This window comes from Dermochelys coriacea, chromosome 1 (genome assembly GCF_009764565.3).
Source record: "Dermochelys coriacea isolate rDerCor1 chromosome 1, rDerCor1.pri.v4, whole genome shotgun sequence".
NCBI lineage: Eukaryota > Metazoa > Chordata > Testudines > Dermochelyidae > Dermochelys > Dermochelys coriacea.
In genome coordinates, this window is record NC_050068.2 from 236,932,807 (window position 1) to 236,955,743 (window position 22,937).

Below are 22,937 nucleotides of genomic sequence, written 5' to 3' on the forward strand. Positions count from 1 at the left end.
CTGCATCTGCAAGTACAATAAATGGATGAGCTCAGCAGGGGGCTAGAACAATAGTATGGCAGTGACATGAAGAGACTTCTAAAACTGTCCAGTTAAGCAATGGAAGAATCAGCAGTTAATGGTCAGGGAGGAGAGACTAAGCCAAGATGGCAAATCTTTCCTGGATCTGCTTTATTATGCTAAGAATATATCACTGTGACAAGTGATGTGCAATGTCAAATGTAACCTAAAAAGTTGGGTTCAAAATTGGGCTTGTGATTTTTTTTTGCTTCTTTATGATGTACACAGGCAGTCAAAAAGTTCTCTTAAATAAAATGTTTTCCTTCTGTTTTTTTTAAGCTTAGAAATACATGAACAATATCAAGTTTTTTCAGGTTTTGATGGATGTACTCTGGGAGGTCTCAGGAATGTTTATTCTGAGCTCTGACATGCATTGAAAGGGTGAAGCTGTTGAATCTTTAATAAAGACTGCTTTTCTTCAATATATTAGTCAGTTATTGAAGTTAAACATATTTTAAATATTCTTGAACAAAAATTCCTTCCTCTCTCATGGCTCTGGTGATGCCACTATTTCACTTGCTCTCATCTTGTGTTTTATAGGTCATCTTTAAAGTGCTTTACCAACACTGATCCACAAAAACACTGCTGTGAGGCATGTAGACATGTGAGGCGTCTCCATTGTTAAATGAGCAGGGGTTGGAATGGGGGAAAGCACAACTCCTGCTCCTGTGCTAAAAGCAGAGGAGCTCCCCCTCCTCTTCCTAGCTAAGGTACGTAGTCTTCTTCCACAGCTCTCCCAGAACAGGGGCATGGCTAAGAATGTTGTTACTCATTTGGGACTTTCAAAGGTGCAGGCAGAGCTAGCTCAGCAGGTGTAAGGTGAGTCACCTCTGCTTATCTACCCCAACCTCACTCAAGGCAGTCACGAACAATGGCTCACATTCTCCGGCTCAGCCCTCTTCACCCACAAACCCTATTTCCCCAAGCAGTTATGCTAGACAAAGGGTTCCCTGTCTAGTTTCTGAAATGCCTCTAATCACTTTAATATTGAAGTACCTCACAAATGTTTGAAGTCAAAACAGGTATGTCACGGGTGTGTCATGTCTGCAATCCTCTTCAACATTGCCATTGACTGGGTACAACAGAAACGTACAACAGAAGACATACCAAGAGGCATTAAATGGATACCCTTCTCATCCCTTGAAGGCCTGGACTTCGCAGATGATCTCGCTCTCCTATCACATACCCAATGCCAAATACTAGAAAAAACTAGACTCAACACATTCAGTCAGCAAATTGGACTGAAAATCCATCACAATAAGACAGATATCATGACCTTTAATATTGCCTCACCATCACCAGGATAGAGGATTATGTTTTCACCAATGTAGAAACATTCACATACTTGGGCAGCACCCAATCAACCAGGACAGTGAAACAAGCCAGGACATCCGGAACAAAGTCAATAAAGCCAGGAACATCTTTAGGAGCTTAAATACAGTCTGGAAATCAAAATACAACACCAAAACCAAACTCAAGATTTATCAGAGCTGTATACTTTCAACATTACTTTATAGTGCAGAATGCTGGGGAATGAGAAAGTATGACATGTCCAAATTATCTTCATTACATACAACCTGCCTCAGAAAAATCCTCCATATCTTTTGGCCCAGAACAATCTCAAACCAAAATCTATTGACACAGTGCAGTCAAGAGGATCTGAGCACCATCATTGCCAGGAGGCGTTGGAGATGGATTGGCCATGTGCTTCGGATGGAAACTGATTCCATCACCAGAGTGGCAGTAAGATGGACATCTGAAGGCAAGCAAAAAATGAGGCTTCCTGAAAACAAAATGGCGAAGAGCTGTGGAAGCTGAGCTCAAAAACCTGGGGCACAGCTGGGGAACCATTGAAAGACTTACTGGAAACAGACAGGAGTGGAGGAGCTTTGTCACTGCCCTAAACTCCAGAGGCATAATAGGAACATGATGATGATGACGACAAATGTTAATTTATCTGCACAATAGATAACATCTGCAAGATAGAAAAGTAAATAAAGACTGTACCTTCGGTTTGTTTTTCAAGACACAAAACACAGTGTGTGCACTCTCACCTAATTATGAGTTGCATGAGCTTTCTGGGCTCCTCTGGAGGAGGATCTCCAGCTATCCAGAAAGCTGAAAAGACTAAACAGGGATATCAGGGAAATATAGTATAGGCCCTCCTCCCATCCAAAACAGCCCCAAGGAAATACACTTACCTCTCCCTTATTGCTCCAGCATCCAGGAGTCATGCTTTCCGAACATAGCCTATGGTGCTCCACTGAAAGAAGTGGGAGAAGAAGGGAATTTGTTGGGCTTCATGGAGAGGCCTGGTGGCCTGTTGGAAACAGACCTGGATAAGGAAACAAAACCCAATAAAAATTAAGGCCACAACACCAAGATTTTAAACACAAAATGGAAAATAAAAACAACAACAAAAACAAACAAACAAAAATACCCCCAAACCCATGAGCCACCACAGTAAGAATGTCATACACAGATCAAATTGCATGGCAACATTCAGTCCTTACCACCTTGAGCACAGACACCCAAAAGTGATATGGTGATCAACACAACACATCTCTGGGCACAATACATAGTCAGGCAGCGTACAAGGGGAAACTCCTGGCTCACTCTCATGAGGCTTCATGCTTCCTTTGAATGTTTCTGTCCTGCAAGGAGAAAACAGAAGTGAGGAGTACATACACCTGTCACACCCTAGGCATTAGGAAACTGAACCAGGGAACAATACAGGGTAGTGACTGAAGAGAGTAGTAAGCTATAAGTTATTGCCTTAGGTGAGTGGTCTGGGTGCATGTACGTAGAGGGAAAGAGAGCCAGGATACATGAGTTTTATGGAGCCATGGATGGATGGTGCCACAGCATGTGTAACAGAAACAATCTTTCTGTTTCAGGGCTCCAGAACAGCAGACTCATCATGGGTGAGACAAACATACATGACGCCACTCACTGATAAGCAGCAATGTCTACCAGCCAAACCTATCAGTGTGTTACTCCAGGTTACTCTGATCTGTTCTGCAGTGCAGACAAGTTGGCACTTCTTGTTCATAAGCTGCCTGACAATCATAGACAGCATCATTGGGCTGTTTTGGATCCTGGAGCATGATGTTTGTATGTGTTCTGCAGAATCAATGCACATACCCAATCAATGCACATACACATAGCCAAATCGTGCATACAAGATTGTACCAAGACCCATGATGAATGCATCAGACACACATTGAAGCTAGCACTCTTTAGTTTCTTCTTAGGGGTCTGACTCACTGCTATTGCAATAACCATTCTTATTGCTTGGAGCCTAATGGCACCTCCTAAATTTGGATTTGCCATAGATCAGGTGTCTGTTTTCAGACACTGAATGCCCCTTTGAAACTAACCCATCTTTTTCCTTTACTTCCCGGAGTAGACAGACAAAAAGTGATGTTTTTTCCACATTTGTTCACTACCCAGAATTCATCAATAAATCTTTGTGAATAGAAAGAACAGCTTTTCAAAATAGGGGAACCCATATGGTGTGAAATCCCTCTCAAATATGTATTCGGACTAGTATTTGTAACACTGCTTTCAACAAGCATTCTCATGAACAACATTTTGCTCACCCAGATGTACAAAGACTGGTGATTTAAAAAGGTGTCACTAACAATGAAGTAAATTGGCAGGTTTTATTGGACAGAATATTTATATTTTCCCCCTGTTTTTGCCCAGCTCTGGTACTTTCTGACATAGGCCCTGATCTGTCAGAGACTTATACACATGCCTAACTTAGGACACAGTGAGTAGTCACATTATGTGCAATATGTGGTCCCAAAGCCATAACTAAATTAAGTTTCACCACTGTCGTGCTTCAAGTGCAGCCACGATCTACACCAGCAGGAGGGGTTCTACTCTTGGCACAGGGTAATCCACCTGCTTAAGAAGTGGTAGCTAGTCAATGGAAGACTTCCTTTGTTGACATAGCATTGTCTAAACTGCGGGTTAGATTGGCTTCTCTCTGTTGCTGAGAGGTGTGGGTTTTCACACCGCTGACCAACATAGCTGGGTTGACCTAACTTTTTAGTTTAGAGCAAGCATTCTTTTTAGTTTAGAGCAAGCAAGTCTTTGTAGGATCATGTCCCAACTCCTTATATGTATAAACCTTTGCAGGATACACCCTAGGTTGGACTGGAACCAGTGACCTTAACATAAGAAAATCTTTATATCCCATTACCACCCTTCTGAGTCATCCAGTCTTCCTAAAAATTGTTGATCTACACTCAGTTTAAAAAAAAAAGTCAGACTTCAAAATTAAGCTATTAAAAACCATGTCAAAGTGAATTATCTTTTGAGATAGAATTTATGCAATATACATCTCTTGATTTGTGTTTTATCATTATCAAAGATTGCTGTGCCTTAAAGTAAATACATCTGAGGCTGATTTCAAAGGAAGTCAATCTCCATTCATTAACCAATAGACTACAGTGCCTAGTGGCAACAGCATTATAGTTCAGTTTGAACCAGTGCCATCATTCTGAGAAGCTCTGGCACTCTTTTCTGGATCTATATACGGACAAAACCCAAAGAAGAAGAGTGAATCAGCACTGTGTATAGAATGACCTCTATGACATACTGAGCCCACACCATATATATATATACACACATATACACACAGACACACATATATACACAGACTGCAGATGAATCAGCAGAGCAGATGTTAAGTTTTCAATGTGGTCTCGTGAATATTGCAGGAAAATAGGAGTAATTGTTTACTGGTAATTCCATTCCATTCTGCTAGCTGCTGTACAAATGACAGCCCCTGCCCCAAAGAGTCCAATATAAAATGAGAGAAGAGATAGAGACTATAGAAGACTGGTCTCTGTACTAGTGCCCTGCCGCCTCACTTGTGATATAGGAGACTCTCCTCCCCTAGTGGCCCGTGCCAACAGCTGCTCCAGCCCTGAGGTGGTCAGCCTCATCTCATCACTCAGTGCTCCCACCAAGTCATGTTTAAGTTCCACCCCTTCTGAGGTAACAGAGAGTCCATTGTCCTTACAAAATGTCTTTGACCCAAATGCTGGGCCCCAGCTCTGGTCCTTGCAATCTCTCCTCAGGGCTTTCAAAATCCTTATCTCCTTGTGTCAGGGGGCTTCAGATTACCTTCTCTGGTGGGTGATAAGGGAATCCAGACCCTTTCTCTTATCTGGATTTAGGTTCCAGCCCAGGGACCCTATAGTGAGCAGATCCATCCCTTGCTACCTCTCTGGACTTCTTACTGCCTCAGCCAGTCAATAGGCATCTCCCACCTGGGGAGGTGGTTGCAGTCAGAAGTGTCTTCTAGAGGCCTGGGGCATGTACAGGCCCAAAGAGCGCAGTGTGGCCCTAGAGTCCTTCAAGCCATGCAGCTTTGGATCCATCTGCTCCGAGAACAAGGCATTTCCCTCAAAGGGGAGATCTTGGACTGATTGCTGCACCTCATGAGAGAGGCTCGAAGCTTGCAGCCACGACCTGTGCCGCACAGACACCGCTGACGCCATAGATGTGACTATCGAATTGGCTGACAGATTCGAAATTGTAGGCTGGCTGTTGAATATACTTTTCTAACAAACAAATTGAGCCTCTTTGCATCCTTATTTTTGGGGGTTGCACTCGCTTGTCCATCTGTCCTGCTCATTGGCAGGGACCCTGGGGGAAGGTGAGAGTACATGTATTCAAAACCCTTGGCTGGGACATAGTATTTTTTTCTCCACACTTTTTGAGGTTGAGGGCAGGAAAAATGGGGTCTGCCACAGTGCACTAACCAGTTTCAACACTCCCTTGTGGACTGGTAGGGCCATCTAGGAGGAGGCCACTGCAGCTAAAATGTCAAACAGGCTGTCCACGAATTCCTTGAACTCCTCTACCTCCAAATTTGCAGTGACCCGCTTCCAGAGTTGGAAAATGAAGAAGGGACTCAGCAGGTAGTTGCTGAAGGTGGAAGGGCAAGGAAGAAGAGAAGAGAGGCTAGTCCTATAGGAAAAGGGGAAGAGTCAAGGGAGACTACACCAAATATGAGCCCTAGGGGGATACAGAATGGGTTGAAGAGGATTATAAGGGAAAATAGGAATGGAAAGAACTTGCAGCCAGAGGGAACAGGGGAGAGACTGGAGAATAGCACTGTCACCAGGAAAAGGCAGGTCTATGTGATAGGGGACTCTTTATTGAGAAGAATAGACAGGCTGTAACCAGAGCAGATCCAGAGAATAGAAGGGTGTGCTGTCTGCCGGGTGCTAAGATACGGGATGTAGACCTGAGGTTGAAAAGGATCCTAAAGGGAGCGGGAAAGAATCCCCTAATTATCCTTCATGTGGGAATAAATGATATGGCTAGATTCTCACTGGAAAGTATTAAGGGAGACTATACTAGGCTGGGGAAGACGCTTAAGGAAATCGAGTCTCAAGTGATCTTTGGTGGGATCCTGCCTGTTCCTAGAGAAGGGCAACAAAGGTCTGACAAGATTATGACTGTCAACAGATGGCTTAGGCAGTGGTGCTATAAGGAGGGCTTTGGGATGTATGGTCACTGGGAGGCATTCACGGACAGAGGACAGTTCTCTCGGGATGGACTTCATCTGAGTAGGGAAGGAAATAGACTTCTAGGATGGAGGCTGGCACAACTGATAAAGAGAGCTTTAACCTAGGAATTGGGGGGAGATGGATGGGAGATGTCCAGAAAATCTCCACGCCAGATTTTAGCATTGAGAGGGAAGAAGATGAAGTAAGAAAGGATACAGCCGTGGGTAGGAGAATGTATATAAGGAGCGAGGGCGGTGTGGATACTAGTCTAATAGGTTATACTGGCTGTAGAATGACTGTGCCTAATAGGGTACAAAATGTGAGCGAGGCCAAACAGCAAAAATTAAGATGTTTGTACACCAATGCGAGGAGTCTAGGTAACAAAATGGAGGAACTAGAGCTACTGGTGCAGGAAGTGAAACCAGATATTATAGGGATAACAGAAACATGGTGGAATAGTAGTCATGACTGGACTACAGGTTTTGAAGGGTATGTGCTCTTTAGGAAAGACAGAAACAAAGGTAAAGGGGGTGGAGTAGCATTGTATATCAATGATGAGGTAGAATGTAAAGAAATAAGAAGCGATGCAATGGATAAGACAGAGCCCGTCTAGGCAAAACTTACATTGGGGAAGATAACTAGTAAAGCCTCTCCTACGATAGTACTTGGAGTGTGCTATAGACCTCCGGGATCTAATTTGGATATGGATAGAGCCCTTTTTAATGTTTTTAATAAAGTAAATACTAATGGAAACTGCGTGATCATGGGAGACTTTAACTTCCCAGATATAGACTGGAGGACCAGTGCTAGTAATAATAATAGGGCTCAGATTTTCTAGATGCGATAGCTGATGGATTCCTTCATCAAGTAAAAAGAAAAGGAGTACTTGTGGCACCTTAGAGACTAACAAATTTATTAGAGCATAAGCTTTCGTGAGCTACAGCTCACTTCATTGGATGCACTTCATCAAGTAGTTGCTGAACCGACTAGAGGGGATGCCATTTTAGATTTAATTTTGGTGAGTAGCGAGGACATCATAGAAGAAATGGTTGTAGGGGATAATCTTGGCTCAAGTGATCATGAGCTAATTCAGTTCAAACTAAACGGAAGGATTAACAAAAATAAATCTGCAACTAGAGTTTTTGATTTCAAAAGGGCTGACTTTCAAAAATTAAGGAAATTAGTTAGGGAAGTGGATTGGACTGAAGAATTTATGGATCTAAAGGTAGAGGAGGCCTGGGATTACTTTAAATGAAAGCTGCAGAAGCTATCGGAAGCCTGTATCCCAAGAAAGGGGAAAAAATTCATAGGCAGGAGTTGTAAACCAAACTGGATGAGCAAGAATCTTAGAGAGGTGATTAAGAAGAAGCAGAAAGCATACAGGGAGTGGAAGATGGGAGGGATCATCAAGGAAAGCTACCTTATTGAGGTAAGAACATGTAGGGATAAAGTGAGACAGGCTAAAAGTCGAGTCGAGTTGGATCTTGCAAAGGGAATTAAAACCAATAGTAAAAGGTTCTATAGCCATATAAATAAGAAGAAAACTAAGAAAGAAGAAGTGGGGCCACTAAACACTGAGGATGGAGTGGAGGTTAAAGATAATCTAGGCATGGCCCAATATCTAAACAAATACTTTGCTCAGTCTTTAATAAGGCTAAAGAGGATCTTGGGGATAATGGTAGCATGACAAATGGGAATGAAGATATGGAGGTAGATATTACCATATCTGAGGTAGAAGGGAAAATCAAACAGCTTAATGGGACTAAATCGGGGGGCCCAGATAATCTTCATCCAAGAATATTAAAGGAATTGGCACCTGAAATTGCAAGCCCATTAGCAAGAATTTTTAATGAATCTGTAAACTCAGGAGTTGTACCGAATGATTGGAGAATTGCTAATATAGTTCCTATTTTTAAGAAAGGAAAAAAAGTGATCCGGGTAACTACAGGCCAGTTAGTTTGACATCTGTAGTATGCAAGGTCCTGGAAAAAATTTTGAAGGAGAAATTAGTTAAGGACATTGAAGTCAATGGTAAATGGGACAAAATACAACATGGTTTTACAAAAGGTAGATCGTGCCAAACCAACCTAATCTCCTTTTTTGAAAAAGTAACAGATTTTTTAGATAAAGGAAATGCAGTGGATCTCATTTACCTAGATTTCAGTAAGGCGTTTGATACCGTGCCACATGGGGAATTATTAGTTAAATTGGAGAAAATGGGGATCAATATGAACATCAAAAGGTGGATAAGGAATTGGTTAAAGGGGAGACTGCAACGGGTCCTAATGAAAGGCGAACTGTCAGGCTGGAGGGAGGTTACCAGTGGAGTTCCTCAGGGATCGGTTTTGGGACCAATCTTATTTAATCTTTTTATTACTGACCTTGGCACAAAAAGTAGGAGTGTGCTAATAAAGTTTGCAGATGATATAAAGCTGGGAGGTATTGCCAAGGAGAATGATCGGGATATTATACAGGAGGATCTGGATGACCTTGTAAACTGGAGTAATAGTAATAGGATGAAATTTAATAGTGAGAAGTGTAAGGTTATGCATTTAGGGATTAATAACAAGAATTTTAGTTATAAGTTGGGGACGCATCAATTAAAAGTAACAGAGGAGGAGAAGGACCTTGGAGTATTGGTTGATCATAGGATGACTATGAGCTGCCAATGTGATATGGCTGTGAAAAAAGCAAATGCGGTTTTGGGATGTATCAGGAGAGGCATTTCCAGTAGGGATAAGGAGGTTTTACTACCATTATACAAGGCACTGGTGAGACCTCACCTAGAATACTGTGTGCAGTTCTGGTCTCCCATGTTTAAAAAGGATGAATTCAAACTGGAGCAGGTTCAGAGAAGGGCTACTAGGATGATCCGAAGAATGGAAAACTTGTCTTATGAAAGGAGACTTAAGGAGCTTGGCTTGTTTAGCCTAACTAAAAGAAGGTTGAGGGGAGATATGATTGCTCTCTATAAATATATCAGAGGGATAAATACAGGAGAGGGAGAGGAATTATTTCAGCTCAGCACCAATGTGGACACAAGAACAAATGGGTATAAACTGGCCACCAGGAAGTTTAGACTTGAAATTAGATGAAGGTTTCTAACTATCAGAGGAGTGAAGTTTTGGAATAGCCTTCCAAGGGAAGCAATGGGGGCAAAAGATCTATTTGTCTTTAAGATTCTACTGGATAAGTTTATGGAGGAGAAGGTCTGATGGGATAATGTGATTTTGGTAATTAATTGATCTTTAAATATTCAGGGTAAATAGGACTAATCCCCTGAGATTGGATATTAGATGGATGGGATCTGAGTTACCCAGGAAAGAATTTTCTGTAGTATCTGGCTGGTGAATCTTGCCCATATGCTCAGGGTTTAGCTGATCGCCATATTTGGGGTCAGGAAGGAATTTTCCTCCAGGGCAGATTGGAGAGGCCCTGGAGGTTTTTCGCCTTCCTCTGTAGCATGGGGCACGGGTCACTTGAGGGAGGCTTCTCTGCTCCTTGAAGTCTTTAAACCATGATTTGAGGACTTCAATAGCTCAGACATAGGTGAGGTTTTTTGTAGGAGTGGGTGGGTGAGATTCTGTGGCCTGCGTTGTGCAGGAGGTTGGACTAGATGATCAGAATGGTCCCTTCTGACCGTAGTATCTATGAATCTATGAAGAGGTCCCAGTGAGTCCTGAAATCATCTGGTGGTAGTGGGTTGGGGGGCCCTGCAACCGCCTTGTCTGGGGATGGCGAGGAAGAGGCCACCACTGCAGGAGGGGCTGTTTCCTTCTCCACTGCTGGGACTGTGTTCACCGGGACCACTGGGATCTCAGTACCAGGATCAGAGACCAAATTGGGGTCCGGTGCCAGCTGGGGTGGCACTGGGGTTTGCCTCACTGTGACCACTGAAGATGACATCTGGGAGTAAAATCCTGGCATCAAAGGGAACCCCGACAGGTTCCAATATTGCCAATGCACCGGCCACTGCCTTAGTGGCTAAGCGTCTGCAGATGGACCCACACTGAAGTCCAGCACATAATACTGATGCCACAATCTCCTTGAGGGAGGGATAGATTCGCCCCTGGAATCTGTTAAGGATTCTTCCCTCAGAGACCATGGTGAAGCCATTGCTAAGTCCACTGTTGGCTGTGACAGGGAGCTGGGGAGTGGTGTTGGGCCAGACACTGGTGCCGTGGAGCCAGTGACTGCTGCCATGGTACTGAGGATATGCATCTTGGCACTGGGGACTGGTGCTGGGAAGCTGGTGAATGGGAAGCTGGTTATTGGTGCCACGAATGTGAAGATTGATGACACAAAGCCAGAGACCCGTGCTGCGAAGCTGGAGACCTGTGGCAAGTCAGAGATTATGGAGGGTTTCCCCCAGGAGGGAGCCGCCTTTGACGATTCCGAGGGAGCAGGTTGAGGTTTCTGGGGCGTAGGGGGCACCAGGAGAGACATTAAGTCCCTCGCCACCTGTAAAGCGTCCATTGTCGATGGGGCTTATAAGTGGATGCCCCAACTGCTCTCAGGAGTCGGTGGTGGATCTTGAACCAGACTCAGCATCCTAGGTGGCGTTGCCACTGCCACCCACAGCTCTGGGGGGGAATGAGTGACCCAACACGGGTCTCACCTTGTCAACCTTCCTGCACTTATCCCTCTGAGGCACTGGGGAGTGCCCTCTTTCAGCACGCTATTTCTTGTGCCTTTTCCTCAGCACGGGGGATGGAGAGTGGTGCCAGGAAGGGCATTGTGCCAGGGGAGCACTTCGCACTGAGGGTGATGTGCTCAGCACCGAGTTGGAGAGGCACAGTTCTGAGGCCAGCCTAAGAGCCACTTCCGTGAACAGGGCCTCCCAATGAATGTCCCTATCCTTAAGTGTGTGTGGCCTGAAGCCCTTGCAGATCTTGCACCTATCCTTGATGTGAGCTTCCCAGAGGCACTTTAAGCAGCTTGTATGCGGTCGCTCACTGGCATGTGCTTATACCAGGTGACACAGTTTGAAACCCAGGGACCAGGGCATACCCCATCCCTGGGATGACATCCCTAAATGGGACATCTATCTATCTATCTATGTAACTACAGCTAACTCTGAACTATATACAAGAGAATAAGTCCAATAACCACTAGGAAGCATTCAGTTGCAAGAGATGTTCCAGCAACCATCATGGGCAGTAAGAACAAACTGAAAGGGTGTTGGGCTGGCAGCTCTCCTTATGCAGGCACATAAGCGCAGGGCTCCAGGGGGTGCTAGGACTGGCCCCTACAGATACCACTAGGGGAAAAAATCTCTGGCAACAGTGCATGTGGCGCACACACACCTAATAGGGACTTGACATGAGCAAGCCCTTGAAGAAGAATATAAACTTAAACCAACTTCTGCCCTCCTCAGGCTCAAACTTTCATTCCTCTTAAGTTTCCCCTTTGTACCTTTTTTCATCTGAATACTTCCTTAGGATTTGTCTCTAGAGGATTAGGTCCGACCCATTTGTCAGGGCTCACCACCACACTTTGCTCCACCACAGTGACTTCTCCATCCCTGTCCTGAGCTCTTGCCAGAGTTCTCTGTTGAAGAGTGGGTCCCAGGCCCAGTTCTCTCCCTAAGCTTCCTGTTTGATCTTGCTGGTCTCTCTGCAATTCTTTTGGCACTGGAGAGAAGAATCCTTTCCCTCTCCCTTTGCACCCTCCTTCAAGTTTGGGCTTCCTCTTTTTATACTAATCTCCCAGCTTGGGCTCATCTTTAATTGGGCCTGGCACACCCTCCAGGTGCAGCCAGGTGCTTTAATTGACCTCTCCAGCTCCAGTTAACCCTTTTAGTGCCAAGGTGAGGTACATACCCCAGACATACAGAGGTGATAACATTGGTCATCATGATGGGCAATGGCCTCAGCACATCAGCGGCCTAAACGTTGTCAAATTTTTTTATAGGCATCATGGCCAAGAGAGTTTTCAGGAGAAATTGGAAGGAGGATAGTGAGGTAGCTTTGTGGATGTTTATCTGGAGTCAGAGACAACAAACAAGGAACCTTATGATGCCATTTCAGAAGTATCATTTTTCAAAATGAAACAGCACTTCAAAAACATATGGAGGAATGTACTTCAAATGACCATAACTCTCCCTGACCACACTCACCCCACAAAAGCTTTACACTTGTTTAATGATTTTGTGGTGTATCTTCAGCATTAACAACATGAGATACATACACTCTACCATATTTGCATATTAATCAGGTATAGAATGGAAAGCTGTTACAATCTTAAATATGGAATGAAGATATCCAAGGGGACAGTAATACCAGGGTACAAATATATATGGGAGTGACAGAGTAGGTTGCACTGGGGGTGGAGGGGAGTGGTACTATATGTGAAAGAAAGCATATAATCAGCTATAGCAAAAATCTTAATCTTACTTTACTTAAATATAGTAAAAATGAATCCAACTGTACCATAGAATCTCTATAGATAGAAATTCCATGCGTGAATAATAAGAGCCTAGCAGTAGGACTATACTACCTACCACCTGACCAGGATGGCGATGGTGCTTGTAAAATGATCAGGACAATTAGATAGGTACAATAACCAGAAAATCCAGTAATAATGGGAGATTTCAACTATCCCCATATTGACTGGGCATGTCACCTCAGGGCAGAATGCAGAGATAATGTTTCTAGCCATCATTAATGACTGCTTCTTGGAACAGATAGTCCTGGAACCCACAAAGGGTGAGGTAATTCTTGATTTAGTCCTAAGTGGAGCACAGGATCTGGTCCAAGAGGTGAAAATAGCTGACTAGCTTGGTTAAATTTAATTATATTATTACATCCTTGCAGGGGGTGAAATACCAAAGAAACCCACCACAGTAGCATTTAGCTTCAAGAAGAGGGACTATACAAAAATGAGGAAGCTAATTAAATGGACATTAAAAGGAATAGTCACAAGAGTAAAATGCCTGCAAGTTGCATGGAAGTTAATTAAAAAAAAGTCATAATAGAGGTGCAACCTAAATGTATGCCCCAAATAAAACAAAGCAAGCCAGTAAGAACCCAAAAAGTGCCAACCTGGCTAAACAGAGTAAAAGAGAAAAAAAAACCCTCATCCTTTATAAACTAAAAGTCAAATCTTACTGAGTAACGAAGAAAGGAGCATAAACTCTTTAAGTCAAGCATAATCCGCAGGCCGAAAAAGAATTTGAAGACCTACCAAAATCATAAAAACTAACAGCAAAAGGTTTATTTTAGTACACGAGAAGCAGGAAGCCTGCCAGACAATCAGCGGGATTACTGGACCATCAAAGTGCTAAAGAGCATTAAAGGAAGACAAGGCTATTGTAAAGAAGCTAAGTGAATTCTTTGCATTGGTCTTCACTACAGAGGATGTGAGGGAGATTCCCACACCTGAGCCATCATTTCTAGGTGACAAATCTGAGCAACTGTCCCAGATTGAGGTGTCAGGAGAGGAGGTTCTGGAACATATTGATTAATTAAACAGTAATAAATCACCAGGACCAGATGGTATTCTCCCAAGAGTTCTGAAGGAACTCAAATATGAAACTGCAGAAGTGTGGTATGTAACACATCATTTAAATCAATCTCTGTGCCAGATGATTGGAGGATAGCTAAGAGGAGCCTTTTAAAAAATGTTGGCATTATAATGCAATCCTGCCAATTACAGGCCGGTAAGCCTAACTTCAGTACCAGGCAAATTGGTAGAAACTAGAGTAAAGAACAGAATTATCAGACACATAGATGAACATGAAAAGAAAAGGAGTACTGGTGGCACCTTAGAGACTAACAAATTTATTAGAGCATAAGCTTTCGTGAGCTACAGCTCACTTCATCGGATGCATTTGGTGGAAAAAACAGAGGAGAGATTTATATACACACACACAGAGAACATGAAACAATGGGTTTATCATACACACTGTAAGGAGAGTGATCACTTAAGATAAGCCATCACCAGCAGCAGGGGGGGGAAAGGAGGAAAACCTTTCATGGTGACAAGCAAGGTAGGCTAATTCCAGCAGTTAACAAGAATATCAGAGGAACAGTGGGGGGGGGGGGGGGTGGGAGAAAGACCATGGGGAAATAGTTTTACTTTGTGTAATGACTCATCCATTCCCAGTCTCTATTCAAGCCTAAGTTAATTGTATCCAGTTTGCAAATTAATTCCAATTCAGCAGTCTCTCGTTGGAGTCTGTTTTTGAAGCTTTTTTGTTGAAGTATAGCCACTCTAAGATCTGTGATCGAGTGACCAGAGAGATTGAAGTGTTCTCCAACTGGTTTTTGAATGTTATAATTCTTGACGTCTGATTTGTGTCCATTCATTCTTTTACGTAGAGACTGTCCAGTTTGGCCAATGTACATGGCAGAGGGGCATTGCTGGCACATGATGGCATATATCACATTGGTAGATGCGCAGGTGAACGAGCCTCTGATAGTGTGGCTGATGTGATTAGGCCCTATGATGGTATCCCCTGAATAGATATGTGGACAGAGTTGGCAACGGGCTTTGTTGCAAGGATAGGTTCCTGGGTTAGTGGTTCTGTTGTGTGGTGTGTGGTTGCTGGTGAGTATTTGCTTCAGATTGTCCTCATACCCCTTACCTCAGAGATTTCACCCCACCTTCCTCTGTGACCACTAGGGAAACCACGGCCCTCCATCTACTCTGGGTTCCAGCCCAGCAACCCGGTATGGCAGCCAATGTCTACTCTCTCAGACTCTTTGCTGCCTTCTTGGACCACTTCTTACCTCTAACCCCACAAAGAGCAACCATAGACTCTCTCCCTACAGCTGCTTTCTGCTACAAACTTCCTGGCTCAATCACCACCACTCAGCTGGGCTTCATCATCAATTAAGCCTGGCTTTCTCTTTCACACAAGTGCCATCAGGTATGTTAATTGGCCTGTTAGGCCCACATTAACCCCTTCAGAGCTTATATCCCCCATCATTTTCACAGTGAGAGAAGGGCCTGGTGAAAGGTTGTGGATATGTTGAGAAAGGAGGAAAGTTGGTTGGTTTAGGGGTTGAGCGATACAATTTAACAGGAGTGCTTTGAAACTTCTGGACACAGAAGTTTGAGTTCAGTTTGCTTGAAGTAATTTACTAATTTTTAAAGGATTGATTTGCACATCCCTAGTTTTAATTAGCCTGAGATAGGTACTAATTGCAAAATAGGTTAGTCATCTGCAGTTTTCTTCAGAAGCACTTTTCCAAGTGCTGTGTGGGGTGGTTTGTCAATACCTTAGCGCCCCCTCTGTCCAGGCACAGCATTGCCCCAGAGTTCACTTGGTCTGGCAGGGTGGTCCTCTGGTCCCTCACACCTGAGTTCCAGTGAAGTGTGTGGGTTTTCTCCTTTTCCTTATTCCTGGTGGGGTCAGCTGCTCCTGGTGGCCAGGGGGGTCTGGAAACCCCCTCAGTTCTTAAAACTCTCATGGCCTTAGTAGGGGAGCCCAGGAACACCCATTTCACCAGATTCCAATCAGCACCCTTAAGTTAGACAGGCAGAATCAGAACTCCACAACTCCAGCTGCACCCTGAGCTCCTTCCTACCTCCCCTGGTTTCTGTAGGCTTCTCAGCCTGTTATCACTTTGAGAAGAGAACAGACAACATCTCAACAGCTTGCTGGCAGGAGTTCCAGCCTTGGCTGCTCCTCTGGCAGCTGCCCCACCCCTCTATTTTCCAGATCTGGTATCCTCCCAGCTGCTGTGAGGCTGCCAATCAGCATGGGCTAGCAGTTCCTGCATTAACCCCTTGGTTGCTGGGCCAGAATGTGGTATATACACCCAGTGGCAGGCTGTATTAGTGGGACTGCTAGGGTCCAGTTTTGCCTTCTGTGATAGAGAGGTTAAGTCCCATTAGCTCTTAGGAGTCTAAAGCACAATGATGACAAGTACTAAGTTTCATTCCTCGGGATAACCTTGTGATTTTTTTGCAATTAAAATCAAAAGATTAACTCAATCCCCACAGGGAATAGTTTCATAGTCTAAACTTCAAGTTTAAAATATCCCAACGCTTTGGACCTGACAAGATCTGCTCAGCCATTTGTTTCTGAGCCACAGAAATGGAGTTCCATGCAGCTTACTTTGTTTGGGTCTTTCATATGAGACCCTGAAAACTAAGCTCTACTTTACTACTGGACATTAGGAGCCCATGATAATTGTTAGAGTAAGGACTTATCCTTAACATATTTCTACTCCCTGTAATCCCAGACATTAGCTGAACATCTGGCTGCTGCCATCCACCCCAGAAGTGGCTGCTTTTCAATGGTGAAGCCAGTTATGCGTATCATTTATAAAACAAGTGGGGATCCTTTGGAATGAGATGTGTAAGTAAATGTAACAATTGTCCAGATACTTAGTTAATGTAGATCAACATAGCTCCATTTAAGTCAATGGAACTATTCAGATTTACACCAGCTGAGGATTTGATCTGTTATAAATAAAGGCCCTATTTAATTTGTGATATTCTGGATCCCACACTATTAGGCCTCCAGCACAATTTTGATTTCAATGTGTTTTTCCCCCCCCACAGTCCACAATTCTGCATGCATTTTGGGGTTTGCACCTCACACTTTCCCTCCCTCTTTTATCCGAGCTGACAGCAGCTGAGGCATTAGTAGTTGCAGCAAAATGTCTGGTTATCAAAAAAAAGAAGCAGGCAAAACATAATACTTGAGTGTTGATATTGTTACAGCAAATTTTTCTTAAACAAATAGGACTTCTCTGGCTTTTTCCAAATTACCGCAATTAATACAGGTCCATTATTACTTTTCCACGATTTTCCATGTCTTGTCTGCAACTCAGCCGCAGTTATTTGACAATCATCTCGCAATTCAAATAGGGCCTTAGTTATTAATCTATTCCCATGATACTGTGCTCACTTCATCAAAGTGACTTTTCTTTATCTCACAGGTGAGTTAATCCTGTTCTTAAGGATTAGGCATTCCTAAACCTTGCATTCTAAAGCTTCACTCTAATAAATACAACAACTCTTTCTGCTGCAAATAAACTATTATTTCAGAGCTCCAAAAACAACAAACAAAAGCTGGCACTTCTGAAAGAACACTGGTTTCTCTTCTCTGCATCACATCTGACACACATGGATACCTCCCGACTCCTGCAACACAATATTTCCATTCATCACACTTATGAAACAAATGAAAAGCAGTTTAGCAGCCAGGGGAGCCCTAACTGGAGGAAATTTGTGATATAATTTTTTTTAAATTAATGAATTAAGGGCTAGATTGTGCATTCCCAAGATAAAATCTATGGGAAAGAGCCAAAAGGAGGAAGACAGAGTTTCTTTCAAAATCTTCTTCTGAGAGGGCAAGATTTGCTCTATAGAAAGGGGTAGAGGTCTAGTTATGAAGCTCCATGGATCCCTCAAGATTTCTGGAGGCCTGTTGGAAAGCAGGGCAGGGCAGGACATGGAATCATGCTGCTCTTCCCCATTCCCTGGAAGTGCAGCTGCTTTCGAGCCACACTGCTAAAGGGATAACCATAAATTACATGATGCGTTGTGGGGTTGGGGTAGGTCCTTAATTTTGCATGCTTGTTTCAGTGTTACAAGGGATGGGTGGGTCTTAAAAAACGTGTTATGTAATTTATGGACAGACCCTAGAACTCCTTTCCCTGGAGATGTCAAGGGCTATGTATTACATTTTTGGGGAGTCCACATGGAGTGCCAAGCCCTGATCACCCCATCCCCAGACGCAGAACCCCAGACCCACAGAAGGTGCTCCATATGGTTGAGGAATAGGAAGAAAAAGTGGAATAGAGGTGTCTGACCCTTCTCCATGTTAGAGAAGTGAGCGGCATCCTTAGAAGGGACTCTGCATAGTAAACGTGGGGAAAGAACCCCACTTCATAGTTTTATAATCAAATAACATTTATAAGAAGAAGCTTAGACATCTACACTATGAGCTGGGGTGTGATTCCCAGCTCATGTAGACATACTGGTGCTAGCTCTCAACTGAGCTCACAGACTAAAAGTAGTAGTGTAGCCATGGTAACATTGGCAGCAGCACCACCACTATGCTAGCCATCCCGAGTTCAGTCCCTGAACCCTGTGGAAATGATCTCATATTTTGTTTTGTTTTAACCTCGTAGCTTTCTCTTTAAGCCCCCACCTAGTGTGGCTTCTTTTGACAAATTTTCTCTTTGGTAGCTTAGTAATGTTTGTCCCAGGACATATGTGAGACACCAGGGAAAACGAAGATAGAAGAACGAATCCACTGCTTAGCTTTGCTTTTAAAATGTCAGCTTTATTATACAGGAGCAGCTCAAAATTCTCTAGTCTTTCAGTGCTATATCAGATACAAACTCAGATGTCTTATCTGTGGGATACATTTTCTGTTTGCTGTTGTTTCTTATAATCATTTTTGTATGTTTTATAGCCTTTAAACATAAAAAGGAAGCACACTTTCTAATGTACTAGATATGTCACTTAATACTTTCAGTTACACTGATTATCTTATATATAAAAAAGTGTGTGTATGCATGTGTGCAAAAACAAACATAAAGTCAAGCAAGTTGCATTACTGAACGCAAGTATGGAGCTTTAGACTTCCAGAGCATCTGGATTTTGCAATTGGCAATGTTTGCATATTTGAGAGGGCTGGCTTCCCATCAGCGGGACAGCAAAATGTTTCAAGCAAAACAAAAAATATCTGTTTTACATTTCTTTTGTTTTCTGTTGTTGGACAACACAAGCATAATAATCCCAGATTATAAACTGAGTAACCTGAAACCAAAACTATATTTTTGCCATCATCATCAACCTTCTAAGCCTAAAACTGTGATAATGAATGAACATTAAAATGTGTGACAAAAATGCAAAACGAGATTTTGCAAGGGAAAATAAGAGAATGCGTGGTGCATAGAGTGAAGTGGGATTGATTTTGTTTTGAACCTTTTTTTTTTTTTTTTTTTTTTTTTTTTTTTTAACAGTAGTGCCTAGAAATCCCAACCAAGTTTGGGGCCATATGGTGCTAAGCACTGTACAAACACAGAATGAGAGAATCCAGGCCCCAAAGAGTTTTCAATCTAAGGTTTGGATCTCGCAAAGCTTTAATGTACATGCTTACTTTATGCACTGGGAGTAGTTCCATTGAAGTCAATTCACAGTGCATATAGTTAAGCACGTACATATTTTTGAAGTGCCAGGGTCAAAACAGACAGAAGGTGGGGATGCACAACGAGGTGAAGCAACTTGCCCAAGTTCACACATGGGGTCAGCGGCACATCCAGGAACAGAACCCAGGTCGCCTGACTCTTAGCTGGATCCCCCATCTACTAGATAGCAGTGCCTCCTATATTTATGTTCACCAGTGCTCAAAACTCATGTGCCTTTTAGGGATGCCAGAACATAATTTGGCAGGTGATTGTGCTTGCAGAAGTGATGTAAATGAAGCTGTTATATGTGAAGTGTAAAATGTCAGTCAAAGGATGAAGTGGTGAATACCTGTAACCTTCACTGATCTGATTATATGGGTGTGCAAATGAGTAAAATTTACACACCCCAAAGGTGGAAAGTTGGTTTGTAGCAGAAAAAAACAACTAATAAGAGATGTAAGATAAAATAGCCCTTCTTTAGTTACCTTTTCTCCTACAGACACCTTTCTACCTATTTACTGAATTCATATTGAGCTTGCATTACCATTTACATAAATGCTGAGTTTAGTCCAGAGACTTTCATGGGAGGTGTGAAATGATTTATACCATACTCCAGGAGGATTACACCCATGTCACAGTAGAATTTGGCCCTAGGTTTACATGTGGGACATTATTAAAAGAAAAGTAATTTTAAAACAAACTTAACATTTTGCTAATGACCTTTCCCTTCCACCGTTCTGTTTGCCGTAACAAAATGTGAAGAAGACTGACCTTTTCCCTCACTGTTTTGTGCTTGTTTTCAGTGACAAAATATAGTGTCTTCGATACCTACAATTATTTTAATATTTAAAAGGATTTTAGAAATACTCCCTGGACTGAAAAAAGTCATAATTTTTAATGTTGTCAGGAGCAGAGTTTTTTTAGTTTTGTATATTTCAGAAGGCCTTCAGAGCTGGAGAGAGGTTCTCTTTTTAAAAACATTTTACACAGGAGTATGGTGCAGGCGCTTGTGTCGGCGGTTTCATAGCTTCTTTTGAGCTGAAGGTTAAGAATTTTTTTTGTCTTTGACAATCCAGGTGTAAGATTATGTTTAAAACAATAATATTTATTGGATGACTAGCAGTTTCAATTCGTTTCAGAGTACATTAGGCTACATCTACACACAAGCTAGACAATGTATACTTTCAAATCAGCGGCACTGAGATGGGTACCCACATGGCCCCACAGTATGCCAACATTTTTATGGCTGACTTAGAACAACGCTTCCTCAGCTCTCGTCCCCTAATGCCCCTACTCTACTTGCGCTACATTGATGACATCATCATCTGGAAAAAAAAAAGCCCTTGAGGAATTCCACCATGATTTTTACCGTTTCCATCCCACCATCAACCTCAGCCTGGACCAGTCCACACAAGAAATCCACTTCCTGGACACTACGGTGATAATAAGCGATGGTCACATAAACACCATCCTATACTGGAATACATGATCCATTGTTTACAGCCAAGCTCTACGATACAACGGCATTTGCTCCCAGCCTTCAGACAGAGACAAACACCTACAAGATCTCTAACAAGCGTTCTTACAACTACAATACTCACCTGCTGAAGTGAAGAAACAGATTGACAGAGCCAGAAGAGTACCCAGAAGTCACCTACTACAGGACAGGCCCAACAAAGAAAATAACAGAACGCCACTAGCCATCACCTTCAGCCCCCAACTAAAACCTCTCCAACGCATCATCAAGGATCTACAACCTATCCTGAAGGACGACCCATCACTCTCACAGATCTTGGGAGACAAGCCAGTCCTTGCTTACAGACAGCCCCCAACCTGAAGCAAATACCCACCAGCAACCACACAACAGAACCACTAACCCAGGAACCTATCCTTGCAACAAAGCCCCACATATCTATTCAGGGGACACCATCATAGGGCCCAATCACATCAGCTGCACTATAAGAGGCTCGTTCACCTGCACATCTACCAATGTGATATATGCCATCATGTGCCAGCAATGCCCCTCTGCCATGTATGTTGGCCAAACTGGACAGTCTCTACGTAAAAGAATGAATGGACACAAATCAGATGTCAAGAATTATAACATTCAAAAACCAGTCGAAGAACACTTCAATCTCTTTGGTCACTCAATTATAGACCTAAAAGTTGCAATTCTTCAACAAAAAAACTTCAGAAACAGACTCCAACGAGAGACTGCTGAATTGGAATTAATTTGGAAACTGGATACAATTAATTTAGGCTTAAATAAAGACTGAGAGCGGATGGGTCATTATACAAAGTAAAACTATTTCCCCTTGTTTATCCCCCCTCCCCGTTCCTCAGACGTTCTTGTTAACTGCTGGAAATGGCCCACCTTGATTATCACTACAAAAGGTTTTTTCCCCACCGCTCTCCTGCTCGTAAATAGCTCACCTTACCTGATCACTCTTGTTACAGTGTGTATGGTAACACCCATTGTTTCATGTTCTCTGTGTATATAACTCTCCACTGTATTTTCCACTGAATGCATCCAATGAAGTGAGCTGTAGCTCATGAAAGCTTATGCTCAAATAAATTTATTAGTCTCTAAGGTGCCACAAGTCCTCCTTTTCTTTTTGTGAATACAGACTAACACGGCTGCTACTCTGAAAGTTAGAGCTGTGATTCCCCTGCTTGGGTACACATACTCATTCTAGTGCCCATTGAACTAGCGTGGGTATGAATAGCAGTGTGGCTGTGGTAGAACGGATAGCAGCAGCCGAGGCATGATTCAGCCCTGCCAAGTACATACCCACTGTTTTCAGTGCTACTGCAGCTACACGGATATACTCATGCTAGCTCTCACTGAGCTAGCACGAGTATGTGTACACTAGCAGGGAAATAACTCCCCTAGTTTATAGTATAGCTATAACATTAGGGTGACATCAGAAAGTAAGAAAGTAAGTTAAACAAAAATATAGTAAAGCACTAGTGGTCAGATTCCTCTAGAAGGATACAAAGGTTTATAAATCACATGAGAGAAAGCAGGTTAAAAATAACGGGCCCAATCCTGTATTCTTTGCCTAACTAGAACTCATTTTCTTCAGGGAGATTTTGCTGCTCAAGGAACAGAATTATACTAGAACTCAGATAGCAGTTTTTCCATCACTCCATCTCAAAAACACTTTACAGAGAGATTTGTATTGCATTTGACTGGTGCCCCACTGTGCTAGCCACCATATATAGAAATATATATATAGAAAAGACA